At 38.9% G+C, this 18,039-nt stretch overlaps 1 pseudogene across 1 annotated transcript; it reads right to left on the bottom strand.

The window, feature by feature from the left end:
• Positions 1-272: 272 nt before the first annotated feature.
• On the bottom strand, positions 273-15,787 carry LOC143863523 (uncharacterized; annotated as a pseudogene). The gene is made up of 9 exons (XR_013240893.1): positions 15,292-15,787; positions 13,714-13,983; positions 12,240-12,396; positions 10,902-10,979; positions 9,587-9,686; positions 8,914-9,084; positions 3,918-3,992; positions 1,835-1,942; positions 273-812 (listed from the first exon to the last, which is right to left on the bottom strand). The product of XR_013240893.1 is annotated as an uncharacterized LOC143863523 (transcript).
• Positions 15,788-18,039: the final 2,252 nt, after the last annotated feature.

Raw genomic sequence — 18,039 nt, 5'->3', positions numbered from 1 at the left:
TTGAAACTTCAGGGTATTATTATATATCGGAGAGGAACAAAACAGTACTAGCCACTCACCAGAATACTTTTCCAGTCGCCAGCGGTAAGCAGCTTAGGTTCCCTTTTCCTATGCAAACTCTTAGGTTCCCTTTTCCCATTTTTTTAACCGCTTCTCACCGTCTCCTCACTCGTGCCCTCACCCTCACCCTCGTTCCCCTCTCCTCCCAGGGAGAGAAAAATTAATATTCCGTGGAAAAAATTTCATGGCTGCCAAACACGGGATACAATTACAGTCCTAAAATGTAATTTTCTGACATAATATAAACAAATGTTATTACATACCTTTATGAAGAAAGCTTTTGCTATTTGTTTAGGAAGAAAACAGAACATAGGATATACTACAAAATTTATACAAATGTAAAAAGGAACTAAGAGATTCAAAACCAAACCGGCTACCATAGAGAAGGAAAAGAAAGCTTGAAAACTACAGGTTGTTCAATCAGAGTCAGGACAGCATAATTCTATACAACAACTGAGGCAGCCAAAACATGAAAGAGCGGTGCAGAGTTGGGCAAGAGCAATCGCACACTGGTCATTCATCTTTGAACATGTCTTGATGCAACACAGGCAGCAACAACAGTCGGCCATCCTGTTACAGCAGCGGAGCGCTTTCATGATGGCAATTTCGGATTCGAGCAAATCCGCTTCTCCAAATCCAATGGGAGCATTTTCCATAGTTGCAGTCAGATTGCCAAAGCCAAGAGTCAAGCCACGCAGTATCGTTACTCTGTCTTTGGGGGTTGGATTATTCTGCGAGCTCATCCTGTTTTTCTGTTCCATGGATTTTGTGAGACTCGTTAGAGTTGATTAGTTGAAGCTTAGTTTTCTTCCTATTTTTTTCAAGAATGAGGATGTGGTGGTACCATGTAAGGTTCTCACTGAAAACTAAATGGGGCAATATTCTAAAACGCATTGACCCAGAACTTGGGTAAGTTATTTAGTTTCTTCACAGCTCTATCTGGTGTTCAATTTTGAAATTTTATGGAAAAATTTGATGTGTTGATGGTCATTCTCGAGCAAAATTGACCAGTTTTTCACTACTTGTCAAAAGGAATTGAATTCAAGTTTCTGAACATTGAGAATCGCAAATCATAAGAAAATGCTATCCAGATATAGCAAATGCCTGATCAAAATTCAAATTTAGGCATTTTCCATCAGGTCAGTTTGTCTAAATTGATTTTGCTTAGACCTTTTTAAATATATAACAAACTGAAATGTTTTTTTTTTTTTTAAAAAAAAATGAACAAACTGACATAGGTTTCATGCTAATTCAAACTTTCCTGGGGTTTCTATACCAGCCGTACTATATATACATTCATCGATAGAAAGAGGGCGTGCACTCTCGCGCGCGCGCGTGTGTGTGTGAAAGTTTAATATGGTTAACTTGTACATGCCAAATGCAAGTACAGCATAAGTCCACCAGTGTGTGTGTGTGTGTAAGTTTAATATGGTTAGCTTGTACATGCCAAATGCAAGCACAGCATAAGTCCACCAGTAAAAAAATTTTTGTTTCCAATTCATCCAAGGTTGGTTTCGGTAAATTCAGGAATTTAAGATGCATGTTTGGAAGTCATTAATTCAAGGTTTAAGCAAATTAGGAATTCTACTTGAACAAAAGAGGGCCTCAATCAAAATAATGTAAATCCCTTAATGACTGTTGGATTGGTGTTCAATGTGGGATTTTTTTACTCCGAAAGAACTCATAAGGTACTCTAGTTGTGTCAACTCGTCAAGGATGTAAAAGATGAATGCACTTAATACACATTGTAGTAATAGTTAGGAAAGATTAATACCTCTTTTAACCCAACTGATCCTGGGGCATGTTTTTCTCTGTCACTTTGAACTAAAACCATACGAGAATATTCAGACGTGACACCAGATTGCATGCTTATTTTTGTGACCTGAATTGTACAAGAAACGCATTAGCAACTGAATGAATTCCATGTCATCTGAACATTAAAGCCCATTTCAGTTAATCTCCGTGATGGATCAAATGTCACCCCAAATTCATTCAAATGCATGGGCCGATTCAATCAACATTGTCAGTAATTCCAGCATAGTTTTTCAAATACTAAAGTAAAGCTGAAAGAAAAATGTTAAAGAAGAAAACCATCATTTGTGGGACTAAAAGCTTAAAACTAGTCAGATCTGCCAAAATGTATGCTCATAAACTTTATCCAGTCCCAACTGAGCTGAGAAGATTAAATGGGAGAACACAGTTTTGGTTTTATGATACCATTAAACTCGGCCACAGGAATCTCAGGTGACTTGGCTATGGTCATTTGATATATGTACTATCTTTTATTTCACTAATTTTGGTGCATGTGATGGCTATGGTCCTAGGAAATGTGTTGCATCTTCCCTTTTTTCGAATGGTGAAGGATTTTATTAAGGGAAAAGCCCCAGGGACTGTGGTGGTCAATACAAGAGAAAACAAGACCAAAAGAACATCATATACATAGCAAAAACAATACCCTAGATAAGCTAAGGAGGAAGGAAACTAAACAACTCCAAGTGAACTCTCTCGACTCCTGTTCGAGCCAGCCGATCAGTGTCGCTATTAACATGATGAAGAAAATCTCGCGGCCTCTCAATCAATCCTGGATTTCTTCAATGGCATTCTCAAATCTCTAATGATGTGGACTCCTATGGTCCATCCATCTTATCACATCCAAATGATCGAAACAAATGATCGAAATCTCCATTATCTGTGAGCCTAATACTATGTAAAACAGAGATCACCTCTGCCCATTGGATTCCTTAAAACCAATTGAGTTAGAAAATGTCCAATTTGTTCGACCAAGCTCGTCTCTAAGGATCCCTCCAACTCCAACTCCAATTATGTGATGATCGACCGTCGTGCTCTTATCCAAAAGCAACCGTCCAACCAAAGGCGCACACACTCTTCGTGGGCGCGCAGAGGAGGGGGGGGGGGGGGGGGGGGGGGGGAGGGAGGCCTAGAATTCTCTACAGGCAACTAACTGGAGTAGACTACACAACTGGAAGGAAACAATGGTAACAAGATTTCATGTTAAACACCCTGATGGATTTCCAGATCCATACTCTTTTATCACTACCATCCCTCATAATACAAGTGTCCTCTAACCATTCTAGGAGCAAAGCAACCTTATCAACCTACAGTCAAAGAAATTCCGTTGAACCTTAAGTTACAGGTCACCCCCTCTCTAGCTCCATCAATGGAATCTCTAACTGAAGCTTCTATATCCACAACCACTACATAAAGATCAGGAAGCAAAACCATGAGAGACCTCTCTTTACAGCAATTACACTTCCAGAATTTGACTCTATCCCCCCATGCACTCCGTATTTGATTGCTATTGAGAAGTTAGCGATCTGCTTCAGAATATCTCTCCACATTGTCAACCTGTTTTGCCTATACTTATCTCCGGACCTGCAATCCCCTAGACTACCACCATATTTGTTCTTGATAATCTGCATCTACAGCTGATTCTTCTCCTCACCAGATCTCTAAAGCCACTTTCCAAGGAGAGCTTTGTTTATAGCTCTCAGATTGGTATCTACATTTTCTTTTTGCAATTCACCATTAAAATCCACTTACCAAAAGAAAAGGCTGAGGGAAAATATACCGTAAGACATTCTAATCAAGCATTATGAGAGCCATTAATCAAATCATTTCTTAAAAGACTAGCCACTTCTTAGAAGAAAATAATATTGGAGAACTCAGGAAACAATGCAAGAATGCTAAATATGCTGGAAAAATGAAAAGAACAGGTAATCATATTGCTTTTGAGATTTCAATAAAAGTGCAAAAGTTCATTTATCATGGCACTTGATAGCTATGATCATATCAAGTAAAATAAGTGATCGAATCATTAAGATAAGACTGTAATCAACCTTCTCCTCAAGTTGTTTGCTTTCAGAAAACCATGCTTGAGCTGTGAACATATCTATTTGTTGCTTTGCAAATACCTGTTCAGTAAGGCAGCAATTAAGGAGAGCAAGTAGAAAACATATTCAGAATCCTTCTACATTGATTAACAGGATGTAATTGAATATCAAATTTATGATGATACCAAGCACCAGAAAGATGAAAGAATATTACATCTAAAAACAAGTACCCTGGCACAAAAATCAGGGATATGAGATATCAATGGAAAAACAAGTTCTGGTTCCGATGGCATATACGTCAGATTCAGATAACTAATTTTGCCTCCTTCCAACTCGTGATGTGAACCACTTTCCGGAAGCAATCTTGCGTGGTTACCTAAGATGGCAATATCATTCTTTTTTATCTTTTCGACAAATGAGATGGGATACATCTCTAACTCTCCTGATGGTAAATTGACATATTTTATACTAAGGAAGCCATTATGTCGGTTAGTCAGCTCTAGTAAGTGCAAAATTTACAGCTTCGCTGTAATCTGCCCCCGTCATCTCAGTGGCAGAATTGGGCATCAGAAGCTTTGTTACAGACTAGAACAGTATTGGCGCAATTCTGCCTCCAGTGATTGTGTTGTGGCCTTCTGTTTGTGTTATTCCACGAAACAATATTCCTAACAAGAAAAATGCAAAACTTGAACGGGGACTTACAGCTGAACCAATCAACACAGCATAATAAATTCCTCATAATGTTCAAATAGTCTGCTAGTCAACTCAAAATTGGGATCAATCAACTAGGTCCGGTCAGGCTTTTACTATCGAACCCAAAGCACTATTAACTAATGTTAAATTATAAAAGATAAATAACGCCTTTCTCCAACAGCTTAAGCCGTTGGAGTAATTGGTAGTTTAACATGGTATCAGAGCCAAAGGTCTCGAGTTCAAACCTCCCGGATAACAAAAATCCACATGCGACACCCCTTCCTTTCAAATTGGTATCTGGTGAAAAATCCCCGGAGCTCCCCGAACGGAAACCCCCTTAGGGAGGGGAGCAGCCTCTCTCTCTCTCTCTCTCTCTCTCTCTCTCTCTCTCTCTCTCTGACACACAGCCGTGATGTTGGCCGGAGCTGGAGCCGTGGAAGGCTGTGGCTCCTCCATGGAGGCCAGATTTGAAGTTGTGGAAGCTAGATCTGGAGAGTGACTCTCCCGTGGAGGTCGTATCTGGGTCCATGGAGCCGGATCTGGAGCTGTGGAGGTCGTGGAGGCCATAAGGCAGGATCTGGAGTCGTGGAAGGTTGTGGGTGGCTGTGGAAGGCCCGTGGGTTTCTGGATATGGAATTGTGGAAGGTCATGGGAGGCCACGGGTTGCCGAATCTGAAGGCTGTGGGTTGCCGGATTTAGCAATGGGGTTGCCGGATCTGATTGTAGGTGTTGCCGTGGGTTCCGGACTCAAGATCATGGGAGGTGGCTTGAGGTTAGGCTTAGTGGCCAGCGGTAATAGAGGTTGCCGAATTCTAACTTTTTGGGGTTAGCGGAAGTAGAAAATGGAGGGGATGGTGCCAGAAACAGCTATGTTGCCAGATTTAAGAAGGGGGGGGGGGGGCTTGGTGGTGGAGGCCGCCATAGATCGGGTGATGAAGATGGGTTGTTGGCTATCGTGCACGGTTAGGGGCGCACAATAGCTCTACGCCTTTGAGCGGGATTTTTGAAAATCGAATTCGCCAACTGGAATGTGGTGGATAAGTCTGTGTGGCATGGAAGGACACGGATCTTGTCTTGGTGGGGCCCACAAATTTGGCACTTTTTGTTTGGATTCGATAATACAAGTTAGGCTTTTGGATAATGTAATAGGGAATGGGAATGGGTAGCATATAACGGATATGTAAGCTAATCCTACTGTATATAGGGTGCGGTACTGTTGTAGCCTGTTTAGGGGACAGCTTGTCCCATATTTGGTACTCTTTGAAATAATAAATGTTAATTTTCAAAAAAAAAATCCACATGCAATGGTCAGCCCAAAGTGGGACCACATGTGCCACGTGTTTGCCAAGTGGGCCACAAGTGCGGGGAAGTGTTAAAGTGTAAAAGATAAATAACGCCTTTCTCCAACAGCTTAAGCTTTTGGAGAAGTTGGTAAGTTAACATGGTATAGAACTCACCCCTAAAAGCTAGCCATTAGAGTGAGGGTGCCCATTCCCTTATAACCATGGTATTAAATTTCAGCCGAAATCTGAAATCCAAAATTTCAGATTTCGGTCGGCACTGAAACCGAAATTTGCCGAAATTTCAAATTTCGCGAAATACCAAATTTCGGAATTTCGATAGTTTCGGCTGAAATTTCATGAAAATGTATATTTAAAAAAAAGAAATATTACAAAATTTCGGAAATTTCGAAATTAATTAAATATTATTTTTCAATAAATACCGAATTTCAGCCCGAAATTTCGGATTTCGCCAAATTTCGGATTTCGGTGGGGTCCGAAATTGTTACCGAAACCGAAATTTAAAACCTTGCTTATAACCCACCCCCATCCATTTCACTTATCCGATGTGGGACTATTTGCTTTTGCGTGGAACCCCAACAATCTCCCCCTCCACGTGGAAGCAACGTGGGCAATCTCGCCCCTCCACGCAGCGGCAAAGTGGGAACCACGAGATTGTTACACCGGGGTTTCCGAGATCTTCTCCTAGGGACATTCCCGCCCTTGGAGGCAAACTAGGATTACCGCACCTGAGCTATGATACCATGTTAACTTACCATCTTCTCATGTTAACTTACCAACTTCTCCAAAAGCTTAAGCTGTTGTAGAAAGGCATTGTTTATCTTTTATACTTTAACACTCCCCCGCACGTGCGGTCCCACTTTGGGCTGACTGTTAGAATCTGTGGGATCCAACGTATTCTAACTGTTAGAATATGTAAAATCTTAACCCAATCTAACCGTTGGATCTCACATATTCTAACACCGACCATCGCATGTGAACTTTGCTATCCGGGAGGTTTGAACTCGAGACCTTTGGCTCTGATACCATGTTAACTTACTGTTAAAGTATAAAAGATTAAATACTGCCTTTCTCCAACAGCTTAAGCTTTTGAAGAAGTTGGTAAGTTAACATGGTATTAGAGCCAAAGGTCTCGAGTTCAAACCTCCTTGTTATAAAAAATCCAGGTGCAATGGTCAACCCAAGAAGCGGGGCCACATGTGCCACGTGTTTGCCAAGTGGGCCACACGTGAGGGGGAGTGTTAAAGTATAAAGATTAAATACTGCCTTTCTCCAACAGCTTAGCTTTTGGAGAAGTTGGTAAGTTAACAACTAAAATCGATCCCATTCTTTTCACTGATTTCTTAGAAAATGGTTGAGGTTTCCATTGACTCACCCAAGTTGAACATTAAAGGCCGATTATCAAGTCAAAGTCATAGTTTGTAAACATCTATTCCTGGTTTATGCATATGCAGGAACGTGGTTTGCTACTGTCACTCACAAGCATTAGATTGGTTTGCCACTTGTCCCTTCAACACTAACACCATGCATGTGGAATGAGTGTCACTATTAATGCCATTAATCTGGATGGTAACAATCAGAATGTACAATCTCACCAGTCACAGAATGGAGATCGTCGCACAATCAGGGACAGAAAATTCCGACAGTGATAATGTCTATGAAAGTCTATAAAATCCCTTCTTGATCTTGGGGCAAGGATCATCCATTCGTCATGGATCTGGGAAGCGATCTATAGTCTGGTGCAGGCCCAGCAGATCAACAGCCCTGATGAACATGCACTTGCACCACAATGACAGAGGGGATGCAAGGGACAAAAAATGGAAACAGACGAAGCAAAAATAGCAAGTCATACAGTCAAACTTGTTTGAACACATGAAATTAAACTATCTAGCCTTGCAGTGCTGAAGAGTCCCAACAGGTTTTATGATTTTCTTCCAGCTAAGATAATCAGAGCATTTTTAGTCGCAAATTCATTTGTTGACTCATAAGCTACAACGCTAATTCTTTTTAGGATAGAGTATGGAGGAGCCTTAGTTTTATCAGGATCCCCATGATGTCGTAAGACACGTAACTGATGGCAAATGGATAAGTTCAATTTGCAGATTTTAATAATAAGCTGTTGAACAGAGGAAAAACCAAAGAAAGTGCATTTGTTGTTCCATCTGACAGGATAATTCTACATTTCTACTCCATCGAAATTTCAACGTTGAATGATTCTATATCGGGGGAGTCCACTTTCTATTTTACATTGACAAGATTGAGTTTGTAGTCTTCCCAAACAATCATGGGACAAGTGTTCCTCACCCTACCTTCCTAGCTTGACGAATGACAAATCTCTTATTCTGTTTCAAAGGTGGTTTGGGCCACAAGTGTACACAAATGGTTTACAGGATTAGGTGCATGGAAAGATGAAAAAGGAAGAAAACAACTGAAGTACCTCACTAAGAGAACCCAATTCTTAGTCTTATAGACCGGAAAGCAGGAGAGGCGCCTGAACTTTGTATTTGCTTCTTCCGATGGTTTGTCAAGTAACAAAAATGTTGTCTTTTCCAGTACATCATTATGGATTGGATTAGTGTCTCGAAAGGATCTCGGACGACCCACCAAAGCACGAAAGCCAGGATCTTTCATAAAATGGATTCCTATTCGAAGAGTGCATAACCGCGAATCGGTTTTTTTTAGGAAGGTATCGAGAGAGAATTTGATTTGGTTGTCAAAATGCACAAATTGAAGATGATTAGACAAACACATTAATGTGCGCATGTCTGTTTGTAGATTAGAATTTTAAATTAGCTGCTGACTATTGATGGAACTTTGTTCATAGAGTCCTCAAAAACTGGGCCAAAAAACTGCAGTGCCTTCTTCCTATTGGAGTCTCAAATCTTGACAGAATTCATATCTCAGGCCTTGAAGACAAAGATAAAGATTTGAAAAAGCAATGTGCTTTATTAGAGATAGAAGATTTAAAGATGAAGCAATGCTGTCAAGTTTGAAAGTCAGCACCTTACTTTATCAAGAGGAATATCCTTTTCTTTTTGCACTCGCAAATCTATTACAGAATTTGTCATGTCCGCCAATATACCTTTGGCTTTGAGAGAATCCGGAAAGGTTCCTCGGTATCTTCCCGATAATATCAAAAGGCACTCTGATAAAAGATCTGGAATAGGGAAAGGGTACACCTAAGAAGTCAAATACATAACCACTTTGTAAGTCATATTGTTCATAATATGAACTCAAAATAATGAAGAGGAGTGCTAGCAGAAAGCCCGAGGAGGATGGGAGTGCCGGAACTGCCACTCCCTTAGAGTCGAGTATGTGGGCCAGACCTGTGTGATGTGACCCATATGCAGGGCATGCAGGGAGTGGCCGTGCGGTCCTCCCTTGGCGTCCGCAAATCATTTTCCATCAAAGAAATTGGAGGGGGTGGATGGGAGATGAATTGGCAGTTAAAGACAACCAAGAAGACGATTACTATCACTAGAGTTATTCATTGAAGGTGGTCTTAGAAACTACCATTAACTAAATTAATGTCCATTAAAAGTTAAAAACCATGTCCCTTAAAGAATATCATTTAAACAGAGGAGTTGTGAAACGGTTCAGGTTCTTGAAGCAATACTAGTAGATACTTCAAGTGAAGCCAATAAAGGTTAAATAGGAAGAACTAGATGGGGAAAAGCATACCTCAAATCATCAAGACAATAAAAAATGCCAATGGTTATATTTGTAAGTATCGCAGATGAAGCTGCTGTGAAAAATCTCTGCATTCGAACGTCAATTGAATCTGCCAAAAAACAAAGATGTAGGATAAAGCCTTCGAATTTTAAAAAAACTATCCCCTAATGGTCAAAGTTACGTTTAATGATCTGCATTAATATGATACCTTGTGAATCTAAAAGGGAAAGGTTGTTAAATGAAACTTCACTATTTTGAACTACAAACTGAATTATTTTTCTATTTTGTTTGCATCAATGTGAAGGGTGCTCCCACGGGGCGATTTGGGGTAGGGTTTTGAAGAAATAGGCTAAATGGAATTAGAGTTTCAATGGACTGAAGGATGGAGTGTTAGGGTTTAAGAAATAGGACAAGGGAAAATAGATTGACTGGGCGGCTATTGGCTTAGGTGAGGTTGCAGGTTTTTAAGCATATTTTGCTAAACTGCAATGAACAAGTGGTGGGGAACGAAGAAAAGATGGTTTAGTTATAGGAAATAGCTAGGGCCTGATAGGAAAAGGTTGGAGAAGAGATGGACAACTAGCTTCACTCTAGGATTTTATGTTTCACGAGTAGGAGAAAGCTTCACAATTTAGATGGATTTGAGAGAGATCTCAAGAGCAATTGTAAAATTCTTCATTACGATTGAAAAGAAGCCATACAATAACTTATATATACCACACACCCAAATAACCCTAAGGCAACCCTATACTATGTTTAGATACAAACTGACAATGTAAAATTGACCAGAAAAACATAATAAATTTGTCGGAATGTAATTTCGCTTCCAAATAAAAAAGTGATGCCCAAAATAATAAAAATACCAATGCATACCTAAACATAGAGAAATCAAATAAAAGTAAATTGATAAGTTGGACTGCCTAAGTACTCTAGCACACCCCTCACCCATGCCCACTCCCTCCTCTCAAAAAAAGAAAAAAAAGAAAAAGAAAAGAAAAAGAACCTACATTTTCATACTATTTTCCATGTAGATTACTCAACCTACCGGAGGTCATGGTTTTAAATTTCGGCCACTGAAATATTTTGATTTCAGCTTCTACCGAAATGAAATCCACTTGGTTTCGAAAAATATAAGAATTAGGCCGAAATTTTGGTAACCCTGACAAAATCAACTCCACCCACTCGCAAAAAAAAAAAGAACAACAAGATTCTTTTAAGGTATTTCTAAACTAATACCATTTGATTTGATGTTGTTGCAAGTATTTAGACACTAAAGTTGGAATACTCATAAATGAGCCAGTTTACAAAAGAACTATTAACTCACCGTCATCATATGCAGCATCATAATGTCCCCTACCAATTAACGCCAGCATTCACAACAAGTAATGATTACAATATGAACCTGGCAATAATTTTAACATAATAAGTAAATAAAAAAAGGTGATTGAAACAAAGAAAGGTAAACACACATATAGGTTCAAGAATAACTGTAACTTTGATGAAGCAAGAGTTCTTTCTTTTGTTCTTTTACGAAAAAATGCATGCACGACTGAAATCTATTTTAAAAAGTAAGTATTTTGAAATGAAATGATATTTCTCTTTAAGTTTTATCCACAATTCTAGTAATAAATAAATGTGCAGATATTGATGATCATGGACCATAGAGAATTACAGAAGTGGAGGAATGGAGCCAGAGTCATCCTTTACAATTGTTACTGATCATTGAAAATTATATAGGTGGAGGAATGGAGCTAGAGGCCCCTGGGAAGAATGGTGCTACAATTATCTATTTCTAAATGTACAACTGAGTCAACTATCTTAGCATTGATAACATTTGTTAGTTTGGAGGAATGGCTCACACATGGCTGTGCTTTTAGCTGTATGAGTGGATATACTGGCATGTGGCAGAGTTTGTGTGCTAGAGAAAACAAGGTGACCGAGGCTCGCAGGTGCAAAAATTAACTAATTTCTTGGTTTAGGTACTTCTATTAAGTTTGAATTTTTGTAAGTATTCACATTGAAAAGGAATATATTGTAGGGTGCCTGCATAATTCAGCGTGCCACAGATCGGATGTGATGCGTAGGACAAATAAGACCATGGGTTATGGATGTTTTGGATCTTCATAAATGTCTTTCAAGATTTTTATTTTTTATTTTTATTTTTTTTGAGAGAGAGAGAGAGAAGTAGTATATTCAAGGGGGATTCATTTTCAAAATTTTGCATTTCTGAATTCAGCAACTGCAGTGATAATCAGATACAAATACTTCCAATTTTCATGCTGTCCTTATAATCCATTTAGTGTGGCACATGAAACCTACAAATGATCCCCAAGCAAACCAATAATTTGACATTCAAAATTCATAGCCAGTGGAAGGTGTTGACATTACCCTCAAAACAGGTTGAGTTCACAAAAAACATGTGTCACCAATCAAAGAATAATAGCATACAAGAATAAGCTTAAATGGAACCAACAAATGGAAAATTAAAATTGAGCTAAAAGAATGTCCATAAATTCAAAGTTGCCCCCAAATAAATTTATCAGCTGGAGAGTGTTCAATTTTTTGGAAGATGGGTCACCATATTAAAGAGAACTACAATTAGAGGATTTACTTAACAATCTAGTTAAATGAAAATCTGATATGACACTGCCAGAATCTTTACCTATACCAAAAGTGGAAATGCGAGGGGACATATATCCTCTACTAGTCATATGAGTTTTCATAGCATTGCAAATGTTTTGTTCGTCTTCAACAGCTCCATCGGTGATAAGAAAAATTTGGGAAAACAAATCATGAGCAACGGTTAACATCTCCATAGCCTAACAAAAACCAAAAAACAAATTAAGAACCACAGATATTTCTCTGTTAAATTGATTATGTTGAAGAATCATGATGATGATCAAGGTTTTAGGTTTCGGTTGCGGTACTTGTTTCGGTCATGATGGAAATAGAAACACGACAGTTTCAGATGGAAATTTCAATAAAAACCCTGTAAAATTATGGAAACATGTGCAAATGATCGATATTTGAGATGAAACTTGATGAAATGCTAGAGTAAGAACAAATACACAACCAAAAAGCATTACACAGACAAAAAAACAGGCATAATGGTTTAACAACATCAAACACCTGGTGACATGCACGTGCATGTCCGATAATTCAATACATACCACATTTCACATGTAATTCATATAAAAATTTATACATAATACACACACCAAATTTCACATGCAATTCATAATATAAATATAATTATGTAACACATATGATTGTAGTATATCACTAATACGCTTACGATTTTGTTTTGCTATGATTTTCAGCTTCGATGTGTGTCTCAATGGGGATGGAAACAGAAACATTTAGTAGTTTCATGTCAGTTTTGGCTGAAATTTAAAACTATGATGATAATAGTAAAAAAAAAATACAAACCAAAATGGCATAAAATGAAAACAATAAAAAGAAAATAATGGATAAAATTTACAAGCATAAAAGTACAACGAAGGCCAACACGATTGGCTCAAAGGGGGCCTCTAAAAAAGAAGTGGAAAAATATCTTCACCCACATCAAAGTTAATGGAAGGAATAAATAGGTTAGTGGAAGGAGTTTAGAACGATCTCAATCCAAGATTTGAACTATAAGCGGAGAAGGTGACTGAATGTAGGGAAGAACCCCTCCGTTAAGCTTAACTTCAACTATAGTTCATTGGCCAGTCTAGAGTCAGTCGATAGAGGTATGTGTTCATAGAGTGCACAGAAGTGAGGCAAGCATTTTTGGGTCTAATAAATCTTAAGGATTCAAATGAGGCCAGAAGTTCAAGACTATTTGCAGGAATTAAGGCTATTTAACAACAATTTGGTTGATCCTTTGGAAAGTTCACTTGTATAATATGACTATCTTAAGGACTTTAAAGAAAAAATCCAGGTCCGTTGAGGTTGGAAAATTTTCTGACAAAGCAAGGAGGTTTAATGTTACTTTCTGTAAAGTTGCATGGGAGCTCACAAGGTTGTGGAGTCCTTGCTAAAGGAGTGTCCTAATCTTCATTGTGTACTGGGCAATCTTGGTAAAAGAGAAAAAAAAGGAACAACTGCTTTATAACAAGAAAATCAATAGATAACAAATGGAGATGAAAGTTTACCATATTTAGGGGTTGTAGAATGTTTGTCCCACCCCCTGCAACAAAATTTCCGCTTATCCATTGAGTGGCATTTTCAATCGTTTCTTTGTTTCCCAACTCCAAAGATGATGAGAATAAGTGAGTCTCTTCATTGAAAGCTATTATGTTAAAAGAATCTGAAGGAGTAAAGTTGGAGAGAGCTGCTGCTAGTGCCTTTTTAGCATTCTCGAGTGGCCTTCCATGCATGCTTCCACTTATGTCAACAAGAAAAACCACGTCTTTTCTGAAAACCTATCACAATCATTAGATTGATATCATGTGTATGTATCAATAAAATTCAGATGAATAATACACTAACTGTAGGATAATGTTATCCAGGGACAAAAAACTGACAATCATTTGTTGATTGTCGTTTGGTTGAATGGTCTACAACAATGTTTAAAAGCTTGACATCAACTTATAAATGATTTTTCAAAGCCCAATATTGACTTCTCCGTGTAAATGGAAAAACTTTTTCACCATAATATCGTATAAATAAATATTCAAGAAAACTCATTGATCTTACAAGCACAGTTGAGAATCATCATAAAATTGGTATTATTTTTTATACAAGGCTCAAGCCATAAAATATAGAAGTTGAACTCACAAAAGTAAGGCAAAAATAGGAAAATTAAGGAGTTAACTGATAGAAATTGTTGGAACATTAATAGAACCAAGGACAGATTGTAGTGTATGTATATAACTGGAATAAGAAAAGGGAGAAGGTATTTTCACTCCCCCTGCAGTACGCATGCGCCCCCCTTATAACGTGAAATGACATAAACAATGGGCAACTTTAACGCATTTTGACGTCAAATCACGTTATAAGGGGGGCGCATGCATACTGCAGGGGGGTGAAAATATCATCACCCAAAAGGTCATAGCACATAATTAAGTATTTTTACTTTAAGACAGTAACAAAAATCGATCACCTAAAAAGATCGGATAGAGCTACTGACAACCTTATGTTCATTTGTATTGATAAATTAAGTTTAGGGGTTTTGCTTTGCATTTGGGTGCCATGTAGGTAAAATCTCTTGTTTGGTTGCCAATGTAGCATCGAAATCCCTGGAGACTACCAAACAATTTTCATAGGTAATTATTGCATGTCTGCTGAAGTGGCATCCATGTCCCTTCCTTATACCTTCCGAGCCAAATTTCTCAAAAAAGGTGGCTCTTCTCTTTTCTATATTGGTAATGACACCCCCTCCTACTACTCTACGAGGTTGGCAACCAAACACTACTTAACACTATTCTACGAGGTAAACTCTAAGTAAATCAAATGTCTGTCGCCTCCCTATTGAATACTTATACCCCTAATCTACAAGTTAACTACCTCCAGCTAAACAGAGCCTAAGAGAAAGACTAGGCTTGCCTTGCATATCTCTCAATTTTCTATCTCTCTTTCTATTTTCTTTTTTGTGTTTATTTCTTTGGTTATTTAGTGTCTCCACCATTTGATCATTCACCATACCAATTTGTCCCAACATGTGAAAAAATTCAAGTAAAGAAGACAAAATTCAAATGATTAATAAGTTTCCATCCAAAGTTCTATTCTACCTGCTCTCCAAAGGGAACCACGAGGCGGCAATCGCAACTCCGGCTTGCCATGACACAATGCACGCGCCACGATCCACGGATCGAAACAAATGCAGTGTCCAAATAGCAATCCGATTCCATTCCGATCTCATTCAAATGGAGCGGAATCAACGCCGGAGGATCGCATCGGCCGTGGACGTGAGGCTGGTAGCTAGGAATGTCGGAATTATCGACGATTCCGGGATCAGAAATCACCGCATAAACCATCGGAGATGTTGGCACGTGCGACATAGGAGTGTCGATAGATTTCTCCATAGCGACCAGTTTCGGAGCCGAGACATTCCGATCCTTGCCATTGTAGATCCGTTTTGCAAGCTTTAGGCCCGATTCTACGGATTTCTCAAAATCGTCCTCCATGCGTAAGTAAGGTCTTTGAAATTGAAATACCTTAGACCTTAGCTTGCTTGCGGTCGGAGGGGAATGCCACTGAGCTTAGGGTTAGGGACATGATATATTCGCGCCCTTTTATTCCCTTCGCCACCGTAGTTTAAAAAGAGTAGTCATAAATGCGCTACAACGAGGTCGTCTGGGGAAGAAAAGGGGGCAAATATATTAATTCCCATTATTCTAAGTAGGGATTTGCTAGGGGCCATCGCATAAGGCTTTTCGCAGAACAAATATTTGCTAGGGACAAATATATCTCTCATGCAACCACCGTTCCGTGAAATGCCTTATGCGATAGTCCCTAGCAAATCCCTTGATTAAATAAACAATTTTCTTTTCAATGATTGCTAGGCTCAAGTGGCAAGGGCACTCAAAAAGCTTCCAGTACTTGTGGGCGGTACCAGCCTTGATGTTTGATCCAACAGCATCTCACTTTTTAAGATGCTGCCGTTGGATCAAACATCTAGGGTGGTAATATTACCGTACCACACGTAAAGGGACTTGACGGTCAGGCACAGATTCGTGCTCTCCTTCTTGTGTTGTTGCAGACTTGTCACGGATGTTGGCATCGTGCTTTCCACCGTTAAACTGTGTTTTTCTGTGCAACAAGAATCCCTTACCTAGGGTTTTCCAGGACCTTACCAATTTATTAAATGAAAAGAAGGATGATACATTTAAGTATGATAACCATCTTTATCCATGAGATGCACCAGAGGGACATATATCGTGGGGTGGCCAGGCCCCAATGACTTGCAAAATCCCTTTAATCACTACAACAAATGCACCTTTGTAGCGAAAAGGATATATTTTAATATAATCCCTTAAATCAATGTCAGTGTTATTAAAGAAAGTGCTCGAAGCTTTTTTTAGTGCCTTGCCACCTCCGTGTCATGTCACAACCAAATAAGGCAATCTTCTTTTCAAAATGGATGTCAATACCATGGTTTAAAATTTCGGTTTACCCCATTGAAAACCGAAATTTTAGTTCGAAATTTGGTAATTTGGTTCGAAATTCCGGACTGAAATTACCGAAATTTGGTAAATGGCGAAAAATGAAATTTCGGAAAATTTCGGTTTCGGTCCCCACCGAAATCCGAAATTTCTGTCGAAATTTAAAACCATGGTCAATACCACAATAGATTGTAATTTTATAAGGTAGATGATAAATTCTCACCCCATATAGGATGATTCACACCCCTTGTAACCTTAATTGTGGCACACTTTTTGACGTCAAATCACGTTGTAAGCTGTGCGAATCATCCTAAGGGGTTGCGAATATATCATCACTCTTTTATAAAAGGGATTTGCTAGCCAATTTCACAGAAAGCCATTTCCCGTTTGGCTTTTGCATGTGAGAACAGTAACAACATGTTGACTTTTTGGCAGATTTTGTCATATTAATTTAATTTGAGTTTTTATATGGTGCCCGACCGTCAAGTACCCTGCTAGTTGTACCCATGGCTTTAAATTTCGATCGAGACAGAAATCCGAAATTTCAGATTTCGGTGGGGACTAAAACCGAAATTCGCCGAAATTTCGAAGCTTAATACCAAATTTCGGATTTCACCGAAATTTCAGATTTCGGTGGGGTCCGAAATAGGTTTTGAAACCAAAATTTTAAACCTTGGTTGTACCACCCTCGATATTTGATCCAACAACAGACCACTTTTTTCAGAGTCTGCAGTTGGATCAAATATCAAGTGCAGTACTTTTGAAGTATTGTCCACAAGAGACCTGACTGTCGGGCACCATATAATTTCTCCATTTAATAATTCATCTGGGTCGTTGCTGCGAAATGGCTTTCCACAAAATTGGCTAGCAAATCCCATTTTCAGAAGAAAGATAGAGAAAGGCGGCGGGAATATCATTTCCCATATAGTGCCAATATAAATACCCTTATTTTGGAATTAAATTTTGGGAAATGATATTCTCCCCCCCCCCCCCCCCCCCCCCCCCCCCCCCAACGATAAAATCCCCCTTTTAACGGTTTCTGTGAGAATGGTTCACTGCTTGAGGATAAAATCCACCCCCTTTAATGTTTTCCTTTGCCTTTAAAACTAATGTTGACAGGCGACCGGAGGAGGGGATTTTATCCGTAAGAGGGGGAAATATAGTTTGGTTTGGTTGTTAGTAAAAAAATATTCCATTGGATTTTTGTGGAAAAAGGGAGGAAACAAGGGAGGGGATAAGCATTTATTAGATTATGGTGTCTTTATGAGGGGAGAGGGAGGGAAGAGAGAGAGCATCATTTCCTTGATAATTACATGGGAGACTGCCAAGGTAAAGCTGATGCCACCTTCCTTTTTCCACAAAAATCCAATGCTT

The sequence above is a fragment of the Tasmannia lanceolata genome, unplaced genomic scaffold (assembly GCF_043159265.1).
Source record: "Tasmannia lanceolata isolate RefF3 unplaced genomic scaffold, GAP_Taslan_0.1 ptg000044l, whole genome shotgun sequence".
In the NCBI taxonomy this organism is placed as follows: domain Eukaryota; kingdom Viridiplantae; phylum Streptophyta; class Magnoliopsida; order Canellales; family Winteraceae; genus Tasmannia; species Tasmannia lanceolata.
The sequence above is the reverse complement of the archived record's forward strand: the minus strand, read 5'-3'. Positions and strand labels throughout refer to the sequence as shown.